Source organism: Macrotis lagotis, chromosome 3, assembly GCF_037893015.1.
Source record: "Macrotis lagotis isolate mMagLag1 chromosome 3, bilby.v1.9.chrom.fasta, whole genome shotgun sequence".
Taxonomy (NCBI): domain Eukaryota; kingdom Metazoa; phylum Chordata; class Mammalia; order Peramelemorphia; family Peramelidae; genus Macrotis; species Macrotis lagotis.
In genome coordinates this window covers 190,732,932-190,748,788 of record NC_133660.1, presented here as the reverse complement: position 1 = coordinate 190,748,788, position 15,857 = coordinate 190,732,932, and the positions used below count along the sequence as shown (strand labels likewise).

Here is a 15,857-nt window from a genome sequence, read left to right as displayed (position 1 = left end):
GCTTGCAACAGAGCTCACAGTCTAAGTCCCAAACAGAGAAAGTCAGCAGAACGACAAGGGAGTTCAATGACCCAAGTGAAGTGCTGGTAAAGGCACACGGAGAGGAATCACAGCTAACTTTTAGTGCCCTTTTCATTTAACAAGCCACACATTAGTAGAGCAGCCCAAAGACTCCTGACTTTCCATCACTCCAAGATGTTTAAATCAATTACTGCAGAAGACTTGATTGGCAGGCTGGCATCCCCTCTGGGAGAGATCTTCAAGGGAGCCCCAGCAGTTCCGACTGGAGTGAGCTACGGCTGAGGGGTGTACCGTAGGTATTTCTTGCCTGAAGGGAGCTCCTTGGTGAAGACCCCTTTAGGAAACAGTTATTTAGCCTCCTCTTCAGAGATAGTTGGAATAACCATTACACTATCTCCATATTTCCACTCAACAGGAGTAGCAACCTTCTTGTATGCTGTCAATTGAAGGGAATCCACCACTCTGAGGATCTCATCAAAATTCCTGCCAGTAGTTGCAGGGTAGAGGATAGATAGCTTCAACTTCTTATCTGGGCCAAAAATAAATACCACTCGAGCCGTCACTGGCATGCCCTGCGCATCCCACTCATCTGGGTCTAACATGCCCAACTTGATGGCAAGGTCCGGTTTGTGATCATCAATGATGGGGAAAGGCAGCTTCTCCAAGGGCTCATCACCGTTGTATGCATTGATATCCTTACTCCAGGCAAGAGGTGTCTTGGACAGAGTCAATAGAAAGAGCGATCATCTTAACATTCCGCTTGGCAAATTCTGGGGCCAGTTTGGCAGCTCGGCCCCGCTCTGTTGTGCACACTGGGGTGAAGTCCCGAGGGTGGGAGAAGAGAATGTGCCATGAGTCCCCGAGGAAGTCGTGGAAGCGGATGCGGCGGGCGGTGGTGTCGGCCTTGACATTGGGGGGGGGGGGCTCCTCTCGGAGCAGCAGCCCTCCGCGCAAGGCGGCGGCGCGGGGCCGGAGAAGCCTGGGCCGATGTGCGCACTCGCGGGTGCCGGCGCCCGCTGTCCCGCCGGCAGAAAAAGCATTTTAATCATTTTGTAAAAGAAATCAGATAACCCCCACACAAAAAAAAAAGAAACATCAAGGAAATGTTGTGCTTCAGTTTGTATTAAGATACTCTCCCTTCTTTTTCTGGATATAGATAACATTTTTTTTCATTATAAATTTGTCAGAATAATTCTCAGGTTGCAAAAAGCTAGATTATTAATAGGCGATCATCTAGCAATTTTTTCTGTTACTTTGGAGACAGTACATTTCAACTTGCATTAACTCATGTAAGTCCTTCCAGGTTTTTCTGAGAGCATTCTGTTTATCATTTCTTTTTTTCCCTATTTTTTTAAAATAGGCAACCACTACTGAAAGGAACAGTATTGAAAATACGTTTTTCTATAAATATATAGAAATCATTTCCAAAACCTGCACTTTTATATGAGAAAAATATATTTTTATAATCATTACCTGAAGATTACTACCCCTTTATTCATAATATTTAATTTCTTACCTCCCACTCTATTCCTGAAATTGATGCAATCTCCTCCTCTCTAGTTTATAGTACAAAATTATGCTAAATTATATTACCATCAATTTTAACTCTATTTACAAAAAATAGAGGTTTATTTATAAAATAAATTAATGAGAGCATATTTTGGTGAAAGCGGGGAACTTCTCAATGCTTCAATTGAACTGGATATGCCTCTTTTTATTTCTTGAAGAAAGAAAAACACTTTCAAAGGTCATATACATATTAAATTATACTGAAATCTTTTTTCTTTTAATTGTCTAAGGAATTATTTTATTGGAGATTTCTAGTCACACTCTATTACTTTTTAATACGAATGGATGCTGTATTGTGTTAAATGCTTTTTCAGCATCTAATGAGATTTTTGTTGGTTTTGTTATTGATATGTTCAATTATATCAAGTGTTTTCTTAATATTTAACCATCCTTGCCTACCTGGTTTAGATTCTACCAGATCTCAATGTATCATTCTAGTAATAACTTGCTGTAATCACTTTGAAAAAATTTTATTTATGATTTTTGCACTAATGTTCATTAGGGAGATTAGACTATAATTACCATGGTCTGTTTTGACTCTTCCTGCTTTAGATATCAGCAACATATTGGTGTTAAAAGGAGCTTGATAGAAATCTTTTCTCTCTCTTATTTTTTAAAAATACTTTATATAGAATTAGAATTAATTATTCCTTAAATGTTGGAAAAGTTCATTTGTAAATCTATCTGGACCTGAATACTTTTTTCCTAAGGGAATTTATTAAAAGATTCTTCAATTGCTTTTCTGAAATGCAGTTATTTAAGTATTTTATTTCTTCTTTTGTAAATATGGGCAGTTGGTATTTTTGTAAATCTTCATCAGTTTTGCTCAGGTTATCAAGTTTTTTGGTATACAGTTGGGCAAAATAACTCTCTTTTTTAAAGGTTTTTGCAAGGCAAATAGGGTTAAGTGGTTTGCCCAAGGCCACATAGTTAGGTAACTATTCAATGTGGTAGGCCAGATTTGAACTCAGTTACTCCTGACTCCAAGGCCAGTGCTCTATCCACTGTACCACCTAGCTGCCCCTAATTCTGCGTTATCTCATTAATTTATTCCTCATTCGTGTTAAGGTCACCCTTTCCATTTTTGATACTGGTAATTTGCTTATCTTCTTTCATTTTTTTAATCAGATTAACCAAAGGTACATCTATTTTATGATTTTTTTCTTCAAAACAACTCTTTTTACAAATGTATTTTCTATTTATTTATAGGTTTTTATTTGATTGATGGTTTTCTTGCTTTCAATTATGTTAATTGGTTCTTTGACTATTTCAGAATTTTTTATTTGGTATTTAATTGGGGATCTTCAATTTGTTCTTTTACTATCATTTTTTTATTAACATAGCCATGTCATTGATCTCTTCTTTTTGTATTTTATTAATATAAGCATTTAGTGATATACAATTTCAACTAAAAATTGATTTTGTTGTATACCATAAATTTTTGGCATTGTTATAATTTTCTTGGGTGATATAATTGATTAGTTCTATGATTTGTTATTTAAAGAGTAAATCCTTTAAAATTAAGTTATTTAGTTTCCAATTAATTTTTGCTTCATCTTTCCATGGCTCTTTATTATAGGTTTTTTTTTTTTACATCACGATCTGAAAAATGTTAATTTATTATGTCTGCCTTTCTGCATCTGATTGTAAACATTTTATGCCTTAGTACATGGTCAATTTTGTTATAACAGCTGTGTACTGCAGGGAAAAAGGTATATTCTTTTCTTTTCCCATTTAATTTTCTCTAGAGTCCTATCATATATAAGTTTTCTAAGACTTTATTCACCTTCTTAACTTCCTTCTTTATACTGTGGTTAGATTTATGTAATTCTAAGAGATGGAAGTCGAGGTTGCCCACTATTATACTTTTGCTGTCTATGTCACCTTGTACTTCATTCAGTTCTTTCTCAGTGAATTTGGAAGCTATACCTTTAGGAGCATATATCTTTAATAATGATATAACTTCATTGCCCATAATTCCTTTTAAGAAGATGTATTTTCATTTCTTATCCCCTTTTAATGAGCTCCATTTTTGCTTTTGCTTTGTCTGAGATCAGGATCCTACCCCTGATGTTTTTTTTTACCTTATCTGAAGCATATTATATTTTGCTCCAGTCATTCACCTTTACCCTTTGTATATCTCTTGGCTTCATTTTGTTTCTTGTAAACAACATATTGTAGGACTCTGATTTTTATTTCATTCTGCTAGACAGTTCTGTTTTATGGGAGAGTTCATCTCATTCACATTTTTCAGTTAAAATGATTAATTCTGTATTTCTCTCTATATAATCTTTGTCAATTCATACTTTTCTCTTTCCTTTCCTCTTATTCCTTCTCACTAATGTTTTCTTCAGTTTTCCCCTTATTTTTGCTATTGAATTTTAACTTTACATTTATCCTCACTTATATCTTCACCTTTCCTTTTTTTCAGACTCTTTCCTTTCCCCCCTCCCCCATTTGCCTGTAGGCTAGAATAGCTTTTCATACTCAATTCACAATGTATGTTATTCCCTCTCTGTACTCAATCTAGAGCAGAATTTAGCCAGTTTTCAAACCCTTCCTTCTTTCCCTCTGATAAAATAGCTATTTGTGCCTCTTTATCTGGTGTTATCCACTAATGCCTAGTCTTTTCCTACCAAAGTCCTTTTTAATGTTTTTCATCTCTCTGTCTCTCTCAAATTTATTCATTTAATTACCTATTAAGTCATTCATTTATTATATTACTTATTTTCATTCATATGCACATGTAAATTTTTAATTTACAAAATTTTCTTCCACCTTTTTTTCTCACCCCTATCCCCTCAGAAGCAAACAATCAGGTTAGTATTATACATACATAATTTTGATAAACACGTTTGTAGATTAGTCATTTTGGTATGAGAAATTAGAATTAAGGGAATGAGTTACTTAAGAGATTATTTTTTATAAAGTACTCATTAGATTATGAAGGGGTTTTTTTTGTTTTTCTTCCTCTATAGGGGTATATTATTGTCCATAGTCAGTCTAATACAGTTGTCCTCGCTCTCTGAATTGCTGAGAGATGTTTCCAGCAAGGTTGATCGTCTTACAATGTTGTTGTTAATGTGTACATAGTTTTCTTGGATCTATACTCTTTGCTCAGTATCAGATCCTATAAGTCATTCCATACTTCTCTAGAATCCAACTATTTAAGATTTCTTAAAGAACAATAATATTCCACAGTATTACTGAATCATGACCTGTTTAGCCATTTCCCCAATTGATGGGCATCCCCTCAATTTCTAGTTCTTCACCACTACAAAAAGAGCTGCTATGAGTATTTTGGAAGATGTAGGACTTTTCCCATTTCTTATAATTTCTTAAGGATATAGATCCAGACTTGGAATTACTGGATCAAAAGCTATGAACAGTTTTATTGATCTTTGGGAAGTCTTCCATATTGCTCTCCAGAATGGTTGGATCTGTTCACAACTCCACCAGCAGTCATCAATGTCTCAATCCTCTCACAAGCTCTCCAACAGTGATCATTTTCCTTTTTTTCTCATCTTGGACAATATGATAGGGGTGAGATGATACCTCATTGTTGTTTTAATTTTCGTTTCTCTAATCAATAATGAATTGGAGATTTTTTTCATATGATTATATATAGCTGTAATTTCTTCATTTCAGAACTGTCTATATCCTTTGACCATTTATCAATTGGGGAATGACTTATGACCTTATAAATTTGAAACAATTCTCTATATATTTTAAAAATGAGAACTTTATCAGGACTAATTGTGAAGAGTTTATCCCAGTTTTCTACTTTCCTTCTGATTTGGGCAGCATTGATTTTATTAGTGCAAAACCTTTTTAATTTAATAGTGTCCCTGAAGAGATGATGAAAAAGGGTAAAAACATCACTTGTACAAAAATATTCATAGCAGCCCTGTTTGTGGTGGCAAAGAATTGGAAATCAAGTAAATATCTTTCAATTGGGGAATGACTTAGCAAACTTTGGTATATGTATGTCATGGAACACTATTGTGCTGTTAGAAACCAGGAGGGATGAGAATTCAGGGAAGCCTGGAGGGATTTGCATGAACTGATGCTGAGTGAGATGAGCAGAACTAGAAAAACACTGTACATATTAACAGCAACATGGGGCAATGATCAACCTTGGTGGACTCAATCATTTCATCAGTGTAACAATCAGGGATAATTTTGGGCTGTCTGCAGTGGAGAATACCATCTGTATCCAGATAAAGAACTGTGGAGTTTGAACTAAGTCCAAGGACTGTTTCCTTTAATTTAGAAAAAAAACCCGATATCATATTGTCTGATCTGATCTTGTTATACTTTATGTTTCTTCTTTAAGGATATGATTTCTCTCTCATCACACTCAATTTGGATCAATGTATAAAATGGAAACAATGTATAGACTGACAAATTGCCTTCGGTGGGGGATGGGGGAGGGAAGTAAGACTAGGGGAAAAATTGTAAAATTCAAAATAAATAAAATCTTTAAAGAAAAAACAAAAAAAATTAATAGTGTTAAAATCATTGATATTGAATGTACATTCATAATGTACTTTAATTCGTGTTTGGTCATAAATTGATCCCCCTTTCATAGATTTGGTACATAGAGTATTTCTTGGTCTAGTAATTTATTAATGGTGTTACCCTTTATTTCTAAATCCTGTACCCATTTTGACCTTCTTTTTATGTAGGGTGTGACAGTGGGTCTCTGGTTAATTTTTGCAGCCCATTTTCCAGTTTTCCCAACAATTTTTTGTCAAATAATTAATTCTTATCCCATAAGCTAATGTCTTTATAAAATATTAGATTGCTGTTGTCATTTACTGAGTTTTTTTTAAATATTGCCTAATCCAATGATCCTTAACTCTGTTTCTTACCAAGTACCAGGAATTTTTTGATCACTGCTGCTTTATAGTATAGTTTTAGATCTGGTAGAGCTAGGCCTCCTTCCTTTACATTTTTTCTCATGAGTTTTCTTGCTATTCTTGCCTTTTTGTTGCTCTAGATAAATTTTGTAACTATTTTTTTCTAGCTCATTAAAGTAGTTATTTAGCAGGTTTTTTTGTTATGTCGAAGAATAAGTAATTTATTTTGGGTATAATTGTCATTTTTATTATATTAGCTCAAACTAACCATGAGCAATTGATATTTTACCAATTATTTAGTTCTGACTTTATTTGGACTTTTTATGTTTTTCTTTGTTTTAACCCTGTCTTGTACTTACATCCCCCTTTTCAAAATATACTCCATTCATTTGACCTAATAAAATGCTATTCTCAAAGGTTGATTGATTGATTATTTGATTGACTGATTGGTAACTTGATTAATTGACAAACAGCATTGCCTCAGTCAGTAAGTATCTCACTCTCTTCTTTCATGTTAGATATATCGTTCTTAAGAGTCATAAATTACATCATATTATAATCATTTTATATCTTACCCTCTTTTCAAGTACCCTCCATGGACACAAAATCTTCATTAGTAAAAGAATCATACAAAGTCAAATAATTTCAGGAAGCATTTATAGCCCTCCCCGCCAAACACATTCCCTCCAATTTTAGCCATAGCATCAAGCAAAGTAAACTCTTTTCATGATATTTTCATGTCCAGTTCCTCTAAGTATATTCTGTTCCTCCAACTCAGTAGTACTCCAACCAAAACCCTAAAATTCTCCAGCACTAATGTATAGGGTGTACTCTTTCCTATAGTCTCTTTAGATTTCTAACCATAGTACTGAATCCCTTGTTAACTAAAGTATGGATTAAGAAAAGATCACTATCAAATCATTTTCCATCTGTTCTTTCCAAGCAGTTCAGACTCTCTGCCCCTATGGTACTACTAACCTCTAAGTATGTAGTAAAGTCACTTCTGTTTATACTCAGACACACTGAAAGTCTCTCTTAAGATTTTACAATTGATTGTAAGTTATGGGAAATGTTGAAGCAAGATAGAATTAAAGTAGCCCAAAGGAAACATGAAATGCATAAGTTTAGAGTTAATATCCGGGTTTTTCATCTGAACTTGTTGTGCTCAAGCAATGGTAGAGCATTCTGAACTTGAATTGGACAAATCAGCCATAGTCAGACAAACTTTAATTTGTATCAAACATAGTGATATCAGTTTAATCTTCTTCAATAAAAGACAAGACCAAATCATACCCATTTCCTATAAATACAGACTCTTCAAGCATATCCAACCATTTAAGTATCATGAAAAAAATACAATTCTCAAGAATTACAAGTGCTATCTTCCTTTGTAGGCTGGTATACAATTGAAGGTATTTGAATTACATTCTTTCCATTTACATTTTTGTGCAATTCTTGAGTTTTGTATTGGAGAGAGAGAGAGAGAGAGAGAGAGAGGGAGAGAGAGAGAGAAAAAGAGAGAGAGAGAGAGAGAGAGAGAGAGAGAGAGAGAGAGAGAGAGAACAGTTTTCAAAAAATATGCTTCAATTCCTCAGACTCTATCAGTTCTTTCTGTTTAATATTTATTTTTCCAATTTCATGTAAAAACAATTTTTAACTTTTGAAAACAAATTTGACCTCCAAATTCTGTTACTCTATTTCCATCATCCTCTTTATGGCATGTATATATATATATATATATTTATATATTTATATATATATATATATTTATATATATATATATATATGTGTGTGTGTTTGTGTTTTTGTGTGTGTGCATGGGTGTGTGTGTGTGTGTGTATATATATATATATATATATATATATATATATATATATATATGCTTTTAAACTTCCATTTTCATTTGTCCACTTCTACAATGTTAGTCAATGACTATTCATTACTATATTTTTAAATTTAAATTTTATTTTTTCTTACATGTAAAGAAAATTTTCTTCCTTTTCTCTTTTTCCCCTTTGTTGATTGTTGCAAGGCAATATAATTAAGTGATTTTACCAATTAAGTGATTTTACTCTTACGTAATTTTTAAATGATTGACTTCAGATTTGAACTCAGGTCCTTCTGACTCTAAGGCCAGTGCTGTATTCACTATTTCACCTTGCTGCCCCTAAAGATAATTTTCAACATACATTTTTGTATTTTAATTTTATTGTTTCTACTACACTTCCTTCCCTCTACCCTTGCTAGGATAGTGAGTAATCTGATGTATGTTAAATATGAACACTTATGTGGAACATATTTTCACTTTAGTCATATGATGAAAGAACAATCAGAACATAAGGGAAAAAAGGGAAAGTATAATAAGCTTAACTTTAAAAAGTAAAAAATCATATTCTCATCATTATTCATAATCCATAGCTCTTTCTCTGAATGTGTATGACAATTTTTATGACAAGTTTTTTTAGAACTATCTTTCATCATTGTCCTGCTGAGAAGAATTAAGTCTATCATAGTTGAGACCCACACTATGTTGCTTTTAGTGTGTACAATATTCTTCTAGTTCTGCTCATTTCATTCAAGATCAGTTCAAAAAAGGCTTTCCAAGTTTGCCTGTTATCCATCTGCTCATAACTACTTTCCAAATAATAATTTTCCATATTTGTATATATCACAATTTGTTCAAAGGGTCATCCAATCTATTTCAATTTTTTGCCACTACAAAGAGAATTTGTATATTTTTCAAAATCTTATCTTTTTTCCTTTTCTATCATCTCAGATAATATTTCAGATACACATCTAGTAGTGATATTGGTGGATTATAGGGTATGAATAGTTTTAGTTTTCTTGGACATATCTAAATTGCTTTCCATCATGGTTGGGTAAAATGGCAATGTCACTAACAGTGAATTAGATATCAGTTTACCCACAACCATTCAAATATTTATTATTTTCTTTTTTTCCATTTTTTGGGGGCATATTAACTAATCTGATAAAGAAGAGGTACTTTAATTTGCTTTTTTTAATGGATTGCTTTAATTTGTATTTCTCTAAAAAACAATTATATAGAACATTTTTAAATATTACTTTAGATAGCTTTAATTTTTTCATCTGAAAACTTTTCATGTTCTTTGAACATTTATCAATTGGGGAAGAACTTATATTCTTATAAATTTGAATCAGTTCTTTATATATTTTAGAAATGAGTTTTTGGCAGTAACTTTCATTGTAAAAATTGTTTCCCAATTTACAGTCTTCTTTTTAATCTTGATTGCATTGGTTTTATTTGTGAAAATAATTTTCAATTTAATGCAATCATATGGTTCATAGAGAATTGGAATTAATTGTTTTTTAAAGGTTTAATAGCATTCACTTGTAAATCCATCTGTCCTGGAGTTTTTTTTTTTCCCTTAAGGAGTTCATTGATGATTTATTCCATTTATTTTCTTTGAAATGTAGCTATTTAGTTATTTTATTTCCTTTGTCTGTTTATCTTGGTAATATATATTTTTTCTGAATATTCCTGCATTTCAATTAGATTGTCAAATTTATTGGCACACAGTTGGACAAAATAGATCCATATTATTAGGTTAATTTCCTCCACATTGGGGGTGAATTCATCCTTTTAATTTTTGATTCTGATAATTTGGTTTTCTCATTTCTTTGTTTTAATCAAATTAAACAAAAGTCTGTACTTATTTTTCTTAAAACTATCTCTTGTTTCATTTACTAGTTCCATAGTTTTTACAGTTTTAATTTTATTAATCTCTTCTCTGATTTTTAGAATTTCTAATTTCTAATTTTGTATTTCATTGGGGATTTTGGGGATTTTTAGTTTTTATTTTTCTTGTTAGCCTTTTTGAGTTACTCAATTAGTTGATCAATTCATTTATCCCTTTCCATTTTATTCATGCAAGTATTTAGAGATATAAAACATTATGACTACTTGGGATGCATTCCTCATATTTTGATATATTGTCTCATAATTGTCATTGTTTTGAAGGAAATTATTGGTTTTTATATGGTTTGTTGCTCATTTTTAATATCAGGTTATTTAGTTCACAATAAATTTTTAGTCTATCTTTCCATGACTCTTTATTAAATGTAATGCTTAGTTGTATCATGATCTGAGAAGAATACCTTTAATATTTCTGCCTTTCAGCATTTGAATATTGAGATTTTTTTGCCCTAATCAATGGTGAGTTTTTTGTATTTTATTGAGGAAAAAGTTATATTCCTTTATTCCCTTATTCAATTTTCATCAGAAGGATATCCTATTTAACTTTTATAAAGTTCTATGCTCCCTCTTATCTTTCTACTTATGCATTTTGTGATTAGTTTTATCTAATTTTGAGAGGTTTGAATTATCTGCTAATATAAAATTGCTATCTATGTCTTCCTGTTACTGACTTAACTTATTTTCTAAGATTTTAGATGCCATACCCCCTGGTTCATATATCCTTAGTATTTTTTTTAACATTTTAAGATGCTATAGCTTCCTTTCTTATCTCATTTTTTAATGAGATTAAACCTAATTACATCAGGTTTCATACAATATCAAAAATAAGTTGCTAATTCTTGTCAAAAAAAGACAGAAGGGTGGTAAAAAACAGATGCTGATCTGAGCTCTCCCATAATCACTCTCCAAACAAATCGAAAATTATGCCTTAGTATCAGAACCAAGTAAGTCTCTCTGGTAATAGACAAGACGTAGATATGACCTAAATGATACCATTCATTAATAAGAAAGTTTTGCTTTTGCATTGTCTAAGGTCTGGATTTTTGTTCCTGCTATTTTTTGTTTGTTTATTTTTTACTTCAGATGAAGCATAATATATTTTTCCAGTCTTTTATCTTTTCTCTGCATGTATCTGCTTCAATTGTATTTCCTATAAAAACATATTACCAAAAAAAAATAAATAAAAACATTACAGGATTCTGTTTTTTAATTCATTCTGCTATCTGCTTCAGTGCTATTAAAAAGTTCATTCCATTAAGTCATAATTATGATTTCTAACTATATTTCCGTCCATTCTATTTCCCCCTTTTTCTCTCCTTTTTTCTTTCCTTTTTTTCTCTCTCCTTTCCCCCTAGTTTTCCCCACTAGTGTTTTGTTACTGATCCTTACCTGCCTCAATCTGACCTTCCTTTTATTAACACCCTCCCTTTCTTTTCCATTTCCTCTCTTACTTCTACACCCCCTTTCACCAGTATCCCCTTCCCTTTTCTTTCTCCTTTCCCCTCCTATTTCCCCATAAGGTAAGATAAATTTCAAAACCCAACTCAGTGTAAATGTTATTCCATCTATGAGTCAAATTTGATCAGAATAATATTCAAATAATTCTCACCCCCTCTCTTCTTTCCCTCTAATTTAAATGACTCCTGTGTCTCTTCTTTTGATGCCTCCTCCTTTTTATCAGTATAGTTTTCTATTAAAGGTTTTATATTTTAAAAATATATTCACAGGAAAACTCCTTTTTTAAAGATACTTCTCCTACCTTATCCCAGTACAGTTCTCCATACATGCTTTTATTTTTAATATACTCATTAGAGAAGCCCTCTTTCTAAGAATACTCTTTCTAAGAGCGATATAGCTCTCATCAGTTACAGGTATCATCTTCTCAGATAGGGATGTAACCAGTATTATTTTAATGAATAACACATTTTATTTTATTTTTCTTTTATCATGTATTACTTGGGTCTTGTGTTTAAATCCTAAATTTTCTGTTCACCTGGGTCTTTTCATCAGATAAGTGTGAAAATCACTTACTTTGTTGAAAATCCATATTTTCCTCTGAAAGAATATAATTGGAGGAGCCAAGATGATGGAGTGAAGTCAGGAAATCCCAGAAACTCTCCCTCAGACCATTCCAAATGACTTTAAATTATGGCTCTATCCAAATTCTAGAGTGGCAGAACCCACAGAAAAAATAAGTAAATACTTTTCTGGCCAAAGACATTTTAGCAGATCCAGAAGGGTCTGTTCCACCAGAGTAGGAAAGGATTGTAGCATAACCTAGGTCACATCAGAACCATAGCTAACTGGCCCTAGCCATCCAGGAATAGCATATGGGCCCCTGGGTCTGTAGGGTGCTGGGGTCTGTGGGAACAGGGCCTATTTCCAAACCTCTCAGCCCAGGGACTGTCAAGGACAGCAGGAAAACTGTGCCACACAAGAAGGACGTGGTTAGCACAAACCTCAGTGTAGCCCTGGCCCCAGGAAACAAAAGCAGGACTGCAGAGTTACCCAGCAGCTGCATCCAGAACGTTCAGCCCATGGATAATAAGCAGATTGGAGGAGACTGCAGAGGTCTCTCTGCTATCCCTGGGGAAGGACTCTGTTGCTTTGCCCATACTCAGTTCCATGTTGCAGTCTGGGGCCCCAGACTACCATAGTGGAGCAGGGAAACTCTGCCAGGGCAGAGGGGATTGTTTGTGTTTATCTCCAGATCAGAGCTCAGGTCAGGAGAGCAATCAGAGCCTCTCATAAGACCTTGACAGAGTTGATGTCCCCAGGGTTGTGATGCAAAAATCCTCAAAACCTTGGGACAGTGTGTACTCCACCTTGGAAGCAGAGTCTCATCTTAAAAAAGACTGAAAATCAAGTCATAGGCTGGGGGAAATGAACAAACAACAGAAAAAAAGAATCTGATTATATAGATTTACTTTGGTCCCATGGAGGATCAAAATATACATCAGAAGATGACACAGTCAAAGCTTCTCTATTCAAAACTAAGAAAAATTGGAATTTTTCTCAGGATATGGAACAGCTCAAAAAAGATTTTAAAAATCAAGCAAGGGAAATAGAAGGAAAATTGGGAAGAGAAACAAGAGTGATGTGGGACAATCAGGTGCTAGCAACTTGCTCAATGTAACCCAGTCACATCTATTTTGTTGGTGTTTTTGCTTCAAAATATGTCTTTTGTGTGAAAGCTGGAATCCTCCCAGTTGACCAAGGGTTTTCAGTTGATGATCTTATCTGTACCTAAGACTTCTCTGGTAGCTTCCTCACCTCCCACTTATTTCCTTCAGTATTGTTTTGTTTCCTTTATGAAGCTGTTGACTCTCTCTTCATAGTTTTCTTACACCACACACACTTTTCCCATTTAAGCTCTATTCCTCTTATTTGATTTAAAAAAATTTTGAGCAGTTTCAATTATTTTTTGAACCTGAAATCAGTTTGCATTTTTCAATGAAATTAAGCATATATCTGTTTGACTTATTTGTTATTTGAAATTTTGTCTTGCTCTTCCCTGTCAATATAGTAATTTTCTATATTCAGTTTCTTTTGTTGTTGTTTGCTAGTTATTCTTCATGTTTCTTGAATTTAATTTTATGTTAAATTAAAAGTCATGGGAGAAAGAGGTGCTGTCAAATTTTTAACCTTGTATTTTCTCTTTTCAGAGGGGTCTATAGATTTTTGGTTTTTCCACAGTTATGTGGTTTAAGGAGAGTGGTGCTGGTTTCTGAACAGTCATGAACACTTTTCTGGAACCTAGAACTTTGACAAGGGCCCATCTATCCCTATGGCCACAATCACTATTGCTCTACTTAACTTTGAGAATTACAACCCAGAATTTTGTATAGGTGTTATAAAAGAGTTCTGTACCTACTGTAAGCAAAGGATCCTCAATAATCTCCCACTGGCTAGTTGTATGAACTCCTTACTGCACAAGTATTGTGCAACTATTGCTAATTCTGATAAACTGCCTTTAAGGCTTGTTGGTATCTTTTAGATTCTACCTACTTCTTGCCTATCACTCAGAGAGACTTCCTTGGTTCTGATACTAAGGCATAATTTTAGTTTTGTTTGGAGGATGATTTGGGAGATCTCAGATCAATATATGTTTTTTTTTTTTACCACCCTTCTGTCTTTCTTTGGAAAGAATTAGCAACTTATTTTTGATATTGTATGAAACCTGATGTAATTTCATAGTGCTCAGTTCAGTAATCTCTTCTGACAAAACAAACAAATAAATAAATGAATGAACTATATATCAATGAATATTTTTTTAAAAAAGAGAAGATTAAGTGAGTACACTACTCAGGGTGTCTTTGTAATTTTCTTATAAACTCTTCCATAACTTTAGATGGAAATATTTGAGACATTGTTTGTTTTGGAATTCAATAGTCCTTTGATGAAGATGTAATAATGATTTACTTAATGAGAAATTCAGCAAATATTGGCTTGTTGCCTCCAACAATCTGTTTCATATGTTTCTTAGAAGTTTTTTCCCAAACTTACTATTTGCTTAAAGGTGAGATATTATGGTGAACACTGGAAAAATTCTATCATACAAATTGTTGGAAATCATTTGTCAGAGACTGAAGTGATGATAATGTTTGATTCTCAATTTTTTTTAATGATTTGCATTTAACTATGATTGTTGCAGCAGAGGATTTAGCAGAAAAATAGACCTCCAAGACATTTTTTTTTAAAACAATGAATAGTCCTTTAAAATGAATAAGGATACAAGAAGAGACTTCTTAATCACTTACCACAAAAAGTAGTATTCTTTCTTGACATATTTCTTGACTACTCTGTGTTTTTTCCATTCAAAATAGTAGATAGCTAGTACAATGGATTAACTATTCTATTTTAAAAGTTTATATTTCAAAATCAATTCCAAGTCATCCCACATAATCAATGGGTGTTTGGTTCTTGTCTTTCATTATTGAATAAAACCAAAATGAAGCCACTTTTTTTGAGAAAATTACAGTGTTTCTGAATGTGGCTGATCAGACCAATGTAAGCTTGAAATTCTCTACCACAAGTTGGGCGCCAGTAGTTCATATAAACACCTGGGATGGGTACTCTAAATTTATACATGTCAGGTTTCCTTTGAACTGCTTCAATTCTGCCTTCCTCATGGAGTGCAGCACCCTCACTGATGAGGGCATGCCATGGTGGGGTGGTCCTTCGCCAGCATCTCCCAATTTTAAGTTCTTTAATTTTAAAGTTCTTCAATGAGAACTTCAGGTTGTCTCAGTATTGGTTCTTATGATCCCTTGTGAGCACTTGCCCTGTGTGAGTTCTCCATAAAATAGTTGTGGTTTTTTTGGAAATCATACATATGACATTCTAACATGTCCAGCCCAATGTAGTTGCACTCTCTGTAGTAATGCTAGTCAGACATTGTTAAGGCTGTAATGTGAACAGTTTCTGAACATAATGCATATACTTTCATGGAGTTAAAATTAAAACTACCCATAAGCCTAACAGCATGATTTCTCTATAAAAGGAATCCTTTCTGGGCAGATAATCCATGGTGATGGACTGGGGATTGTTTGAATGCCTTAAGCAGTCCATTGAAGGATATTAGATAAAAAGACTAAACTGGTAGTCAGGGAACACCTAGCTGTGTGACAATGGGAAAATTACTAAAATAGAGGATACCTATTGTATCT

At 33.3% G+C, this 15,857-nt stretch overlaps 1 pseudogene; it reads right to left on the bottom strand.

The window, feature by feature from the left end:
- Positions 1-293: 293 nt before the first annotated feature.
- LOC141519283 (peroxiredoxin-6 pseudogene) lies at positions 294-15,279 on the bottom strand (annotated as a pseudogene).
- Between the last annotated feature and the right edge of the window lie 578 nt (positions 15,280-15,857).